The sequence below is a fragment of the Rhyacophila brunnea genome, unplaced genomic scaffold (assembly GCF_057557595.1).
Source record: "Rhyacophila brunnea isolate RB1 unplaced genomic scaffold, BYU_Rbru_1.0 scaffold_24, whole genome shotgun sequence".
Classification (NCBI taxonomy): Eukaryota; Metazoa; Arthropoda; class Insecta; order Trichoptera; family Rhyacophilidae; genus Rhyacophila; species Rhyacophila brunnea.
Window position 1 is genome coordinate 7722112 of NW_028232904.1, and position 6749 is coordinate 7728860.

The following is a 6749-nucleotide window of genomic DNA, read 5'->3' on the forward strand; positions in this document are numbered from 1 at the left end:
GATTAACACCATTTTAATACCAAGTATAACAACATTGCACACTTTGCCCATGTAGCAAACTCATTGTGAGTTTACGTGATGTGCTCGTAATGTTTTTCAAGTATAAACTCCTTTAAGCACCACGGTGCACGGTTGTGACATCAGTCCCGTGCGGCTTCGTCTCAGGACAGGAAAGTATGGCATTTAAATATTTTTAATTCAGGCACGTTTATAGTGTCATGGAAGGATACCGTGGACAAATCGCCAGTGACGTCCCGTGGGGGTAGGCAGATTGAGCATCGCATGGGGGCGGCACTTACCCGAAGGGCGGCAAATCGAGGAGAATCGTTATTTATATATAGAAATACCTATACTTAGTAATAACGGAAATATATTTCCATTAAAAAAATCAGCTCACCGGTTGGAAACAAAATGTATTAATTATTACTAAAAAGTTTTAAAAGGACTTAATTTTTTTTGTCGGGTTCGCGATGTCTTGTTTACTTCCGTTGTCCTTGGACGTCACGTCCTTACAGTGTTGCCATCTTTTTCTATGCTGATTATAGTACAAAGACGTAAAAAATATAGTATTTCGGAAAAATATATAGTACAGGAACATTTTTATCTTGAATCCTTTAAAATTATAGTATTTTGGTATATTTGGCGTAAAATTATAGTATTTTACATTTTTCGCGGAATTAAAATTATAGTATTGTACTATAATTATAGTACGGTTGGCATCACTGTGTCCTTAGTGAACAGCAATGACACGTGTAGATTTGCAAATAATATTTGAATTGTAGGTTATACTTACATTAGGTAGGTCATACGTACATTAATTTAAAATTTATCCAAATATGTTTGCTAGTTACTCGTTTTGGAAGATGTCAGACGTATTTTTAAATGTACCTATCTGAAATCGTAGATTCGCAATATTGTCTATTGAAGCAGAAATGGCATTTAAATTAGATTAATTAATGGTATTGTTAGTAATGTATTCATACAACACATTTCTTAGATATTGGAGTCATGAAAGGATGATAAAAATACTCTAAGTATAAAAAAAGTGGCGGCATTTTGGACTGCTTAGGGGCGGCATTTTGTCTAGGGACGTCACTGCAAATCGTGGCTGCATATATAATATGACAGGTGGAAATGGGGTAACTCAAATCATTGTGCCACAAACCATTGAGTGAGAAATTTTACACATGAAATCACCAGAACATCTTTAATAATTATTCTCATCCGTATAAGTTTTTGTAACTCGTTGTAAGCTTTGTCAAAGTGTGCGTTTGTTGTGCTTTGAAGACAAATGTCACTGATAAGGTGATAAGAGTGATAAGTGATTATATTATTTTCAAAACATTATAAACAATAATAACACTGTTATCGTTATCTGTATGAAAAAAAAATTGTGTCTGAATAATAATGACATTACCATATTATTTCTATGAAAGAACTTAAAGTCTTATCTCAACAATAGTATAAAGTAAAACAGGGGTGGGCAAACTGCGGCCCGCCGGGTATTTTTTTGCGGCCCGCCATCATTAATTGTACTTCTGATTACGAATAACTTTTTTATAATTTTTAAAAAAAATATTGACAATAGATTAAAATTTGAAGAATTTGTTGTTTCGTAAATTTATTATCTCAGTACGTCTTAATTTATTATCTCAGTAACCACTATTTTCTACGTTGAACATCGTGACACATTTAAATACTTTTAACTCCGCGTTGCAAGGAAAAAAATATATGCCCATGATATGATAAAAAGTTTGAATGGATTTCAATTAAAACTCAAATTATTCCTTCGACAAATATCGAATAACAGCGTGGACCACTTTCCAATCTTGAAGTTGCTGAATATACCAGAATATAAATCTGAAGAATATGGTAAAATTATTAAAGCTCTGAATGACGATTTTTCACAAAGATTTGGTGACTTCCGAAAAATTGAGACAAGTTTAGCAATAGTACGCGATCCATTTTCTATGAGATATTGATAGTGTACCGACAAAGCTACAACTTAAGATTATTGATCTGCAGTGTGACACTGATTTAAGAAAATTGCATCGTCGTGAAAAAATCTCCAAATTTTACAATGCCCTTAATTCCGACAAATTCGATCAACTTAAAGATTATGCAAGAAAAATGTTCGTTATTTTTGGATCAACCTATATATATATATAATATGTGAACAAACATTTTCGATCATGAACCTCAATAAAAATTCTTTACGATCATACGAAATATCTCCGATGTCCATTTACAAGCAGTTTTGAGAATATTGACTACAAAATTAACACATGAATTTAAAAAAATGTTAAAAAATGTACAACAGTTTGATTCTTCTCATTAATTTTTTTGTAATGTTTATTTTTCGTGATAATAAATAGTATATATCTAAAATTGGTATTTTACTTGCGGCCCGCCGCTCATTTTGAATTCTTGAATTTGGCCCTCCATCCAAAAAGTTTGCCCCCCTGAATTAAAACATAATTATTAGTTTTCTTATCAAACATAATATCACGGACTTCTCATAAAATGGATGCTGTTTTTTCGGTTATTGTGCCGCAGAGGTGGACACGAGCTTTTACATTTTTTTTTTACGAAAACAGTTTATTCCCTGTAGACAATTATAATAAATACCTTTTTCTGTCGGCGCATCGGTTTTTAGATCCAATAATCGTTAATTGAAAATTTGAAATTTTCATACATTATACACCATTATCACAAACTAAGATTATATGAGGTAATATTAGGTTGGGGTAGGTTAGATTAGGTTAGGTTTGGTTTGGTCTAAATAGAAAGCTGTAAAATCTCATGTCCACCTCTGCGGCACATTTACCGTTTTTTCAATGTGTAGTTACCTATTTGATCCATTGAAACGACCTAATTGGTTGGGTTTAAAATTACTCGTAAAAATCTGAAAATATAACCTGCATTCCTGTCAATGATTAGGTATATATAAATATGTAGGTATACAAGGTAGACAAGGGTTTGCGATGTAATAGAGTTTATTAAAAGCCTTAAATGGAGATGGGCTGGACACATAGCTCGAAGAAGAGACAATCGTTGGACAAATCTAGTCATCCAGTGGTATCCAAGAAGTATAAAACGTCCTCAAGGTAGGCCTAGAGGCCGCTGGATCGATGAAATGATAAAGTTCTGCGGAAGTACGTGGCAACGCAATGCACAGGACCAAGAGAAGTGGAAGCAGCTTGAAGAGGCCTTCATCCAGCAGTGGATAGATTCAGGCTGATGATGATGATGTAGGTATGCTAGTAAAATAAATCAAGCTTATCCGATATATAGAATATGCACATAAAGCACAAAGAAATCACCATAATGCCTGATTTTAGAGGGCATATTGTCAAACTTCAAATTGCGATTATTACTCGATAACATGATTTCGAGACTTACCAACTTTTGGCAGTAACTCCACGAATGCTACGGCTAGGAGCAAAATGTTAATTTACTTGCATGTATTTTTGAGATTTATCTTAAAACCGCATAAGAGCGGTGACGTCTCGCGGATCATAATTGTGTAGCAACACGTCGTGACTAGCGATTCCAATCCCGAGATCCCGGGATCCCGAACTATTTTCGGTACATATGAATCCCGGGATTGGTAATCATAATCCCGAAGCTTTCGGGATTGATTTTTTTATCAACTTTTATGGAAAATAAAGTAAAAACGAAAATATAACATACTTTTTATAATATAATTATATTAGAAATTAGGAATAAAAACATTTTCGCGACAAAGCCCATCAAAACAAGCGGATCGGGGCGCTCGTGGCCAAAGTGCTTAAGCGACGTATTCTCGCCAGAGATCACACATCACGTCCCGCGCAACAGCTCTTCGCATATAGTATTTTTTATTGGTATAGGCGCAAAGGGCAGAAGAAGCGTTATTGTTATTCTTATTATAATTGTTGTCCTTTCTCGACTCTTATTCACTCGCTCACGATTCATAATGAAATAAATAATACAATATTTTATTATCTATCATTCTATCGGAATTATTATTCTTCGGCGGCACATACTTACATACTCACAAAATAATTATTTTAATATTATTAATAATTTACAAAGCTTTAAAAATATTATAATAATATAAACACTCACTTGTTGACGACGCTCGTAAAAAGCATAACATCCGGGAAGTTAATGCATTTGTCATTAATAAAAACGTTATTTACTATCTCTCCTTTTAAAATAATAACAAAATGACTTAAATCTTAAATTTTTTATAATGTATTTATTTTCAACACAACATTGTACTTGTATTTGTTATCTTTTCATAAATAAATAAATAAAACTGTTTTACTTTCACATTATTATTTATATTACAATATTATGTATTTCCAAGATTGAAAGTACCTCAGTTGAGGCATGGTCTAAAAAGATCGTGGCTAGGCGATGCGCGGATTGTGCAAATGACGCGTGCCGAACTAAATATGATTTGTCATATAAATCCAACATGCGTCCATTTAATGTTCTGTTTATTGTTCTATTAGCAACAATAATAATGTGTTATAATAACATGTTTTCTTTTTCAAGTAAATGGTTAACGTTTTTTAGTCAGCTTTACACGATTTAAGAATTAATACCCCCGTCGCCATCACGAAACAAATTGTTGTGTTCACAGCTCGACGTTCGCTCTCCGATTGCCAGCGGGTTCAAAATTTCGTCGCACCTATAGTTGAATATTATTTGCCGTTTCACTTAAGTACCGTCTTAACATAAATGTCTTAAATAGTATAAATTATACTGGATTTATTTTTGACTGATTTTATCAACGTTATTTGTATGAGTACCTATATAAAAATTAAATATTAACTATTGGAAAAAATGCCAATCCCGGGACCAGTCCGGGATCCCGGGATCGTCAAATTGTAATCCCGAAATCCCGGGATCAAGATTTTTGGATCGGGATTTGATTCCCTAGTCGTGACCTTTTACCATAAGCATAGGGGCGGCAAATGATATAATATAATACATTGCAACTTTTGAAAGGAGTGATGGTCTTCCATGAGCAAACGATGCGATCGCAGCATTACAAACAGGCCTCCAAATCTGTCAGACCTCAAACACAGCTGTTTGAGAGTGTGTTTCGTGGAAATGCTCTATTTCGCAGTAAATGATCTGCGCATCTATTCTATACACAAGACTGCTTTCGGCCTTTACGGCAGCTAACTAGGGTAGGAAAGTATCGACATATTAACACTTATTGTAACAATTACAATAAGTGAGCCGTCTGAACTGTCAAAACTGTCTATCTCACTCTAAAATTTATCACAGTCAAGAGAGGGGCTGTTAAAACATAGCATTTATTGTAACAATTACAACTAATTTATTGTAATTGTTATACATGCTACACAATAAGTGCTAATACTTGGATACTTTCCTACCCTAGATAGCGGCCAAAAGCAGTCTTGTGTATAGAATAGATGCGCTGTATGATGTTAAATTTTACAGTTCTTTGTTGCATTATAGTATTTTTATAAAAATATGAAGACAGTTCGATTGAAATAATATGCAATATGTTATATAAATGTAAGTATAATACCATTGTTTAAATAACAACTGTAATTATTATAACACCGGTTTTTAGTTTTTTTTCATCAATTTATAATACGGAGACATCTAGTTAAGATGCCTCGAAGGTTCATCAGTATTGGAATGAGATTCCAATATAATTTTTCGTATATGCTTCGTAATTCGGGTAATAGATGTCTCTATGAAAACACAATTTTTGATGTCATCCCCCTTAAAAGATAGTCAAAATAAATAATAGAATTATATGTAGGCACCAGCGTTGCCAGACGTTCCGATTTTTAGGGGACGTCCCGCTTTTTAAGCGAAAGTATATTGTCCTGTGCAGGACAGCAAAATTCACGATTATTCAACAAATAATACAAACAATATGTAAAGGTTAAGATATATTCAAGTTATTCCCGGAAAAAGAGACTGAATATATAGATACAGCCAGGCGGGAACCGCGCTAATTTTCATAACCGATTATGGCAAAATTCATGAATTATTCAAGAATGAAAACCTAACATAACCTAACAAATAATCCAGTACCTACCTAATTATATCGGCTATTTTCAAAATTTTTTGCCGCTGGCTTCCTGTAAATCGACAAGAACCAAAATATATTTTCAAGTTAATTTCATTTATTTTAAGTATAAGTACCAACATTTCATTGCTATACCGAACGGGTATTGTCTCAGATGAATTAAAAATGGTCAGATGTAAGAAGTAGATGTTCTATTAATTTGATAAAATCTGAATTACATGTTCAATTCAACATGATATACTCATGTGATGTACTTTACACATATATTAAGCAGCAGAAAGAAACTCTTCAGGAAGTAAAATCTCCAGCCAAGTATACATAGGATAGTGTCAGGAAAACATATACTTTGACAGTATTATTTTGAGAGTTAAAGAGTTTTGTAGGTTGTGTTGTGTCATTTATGATAGATATTATAGAAATAAACATTAGAAATATTGAACTATGCATTTTTAAGTTGTCCGCTTTTTGCTCCTAAATCCTGATTTTACATGGTAAAAATCCTGATTTGGTAAAATAATTATCGGTTCCATGAATAAACAGGACGACATGGTGTGTAAAACTCCGTACCCGTTATGTATATGCAGCCACGTCATACGCGGCGGCCTAACGTAACCCTTACGTGTGCCAGATCAAAGAATTTAAGCCCCTATTTTGTCCCGAGCAGAGCCGCACGGGACTGGTG